We start from the raw sequence: 547 nt of genomic DNA, 5'->3' as shown, positions 1-547 counted from the left end.
GTATTTCAGATGTATTGATCTTTCATTGAATTAGTGATTAGGTTCTCCCATAGGAGCTACACTTTTTTTTTTTTTATGGTTTGCATCTTTAATCATTGACATAATAAGTCAGCTGTCACAGCAAGATTTTTTTTTTTTAAGTTTATATAACGACAAGTAGATACCTGGTGTTTCGTGATACGAATAAATCTTATTCCATGATTTGGAGCAGTGAGGGGAGTTAGTCAGTTAGTCTGTTGACTAATTTTTAACTTTTTCTCTTCTCTCCTTTGCTATTATTCTTTGCTTCCAAATTTTTAGGCTGAAGTCTGTAAACCTGGAGAGACCTTCAGCAGTAATCTCCAAATGTAAGTCGAGTGAAACATGGCCCACTTTCAAACACTTTTCCTGCTTTAAGTTTTGATTTAACTGTCAATCATGTCAGTTAGCAGGAAATGTGTGGTTTCTATTTATTTACAACCTATTTACCTCTCACAGAGTGCTAAATGTGTCCGAAAATACAAGGGATAAACATTTACTGACTTTTTATTTTATGTGATTTTTTTTT

The 547-nt window shown here is 32.9% G+C and overlaps 1 protein-coding gene across 1 annotated transcript in view; it reads left to right on the top strand.

Moving 5' to 3' along the window:
* TTC29 (tetratricopeptide repeat domain 29) overlaps positions 1-547 on the top strand; it is a 332,216-nt gene that overhangs the window by 223 nt on the left and 331,446 nt on the right. The window lies entirely within an intron of this gene.

Source organism: Bison bison, unplaced genomic scaffold, assembly GCF_000754665.1.
Source record: "Bison bison bison isolate TAMUID 2011002044 unplaced genomic scaffold, Bison_UMD1.0 scf7180017864184, whole genome shotgun sequence".
Lineage (NCBI taxonomy): Eukaryota > Metazoa > Chordata > Mammalia > Artiodactyla > Bovidae > Bison > Bison bison.
The sequence above is the reverse complement of the archived record's forward strand: the minus strand, read 5'-3'. Positions and strand labels throughout refer to the sequence as shown.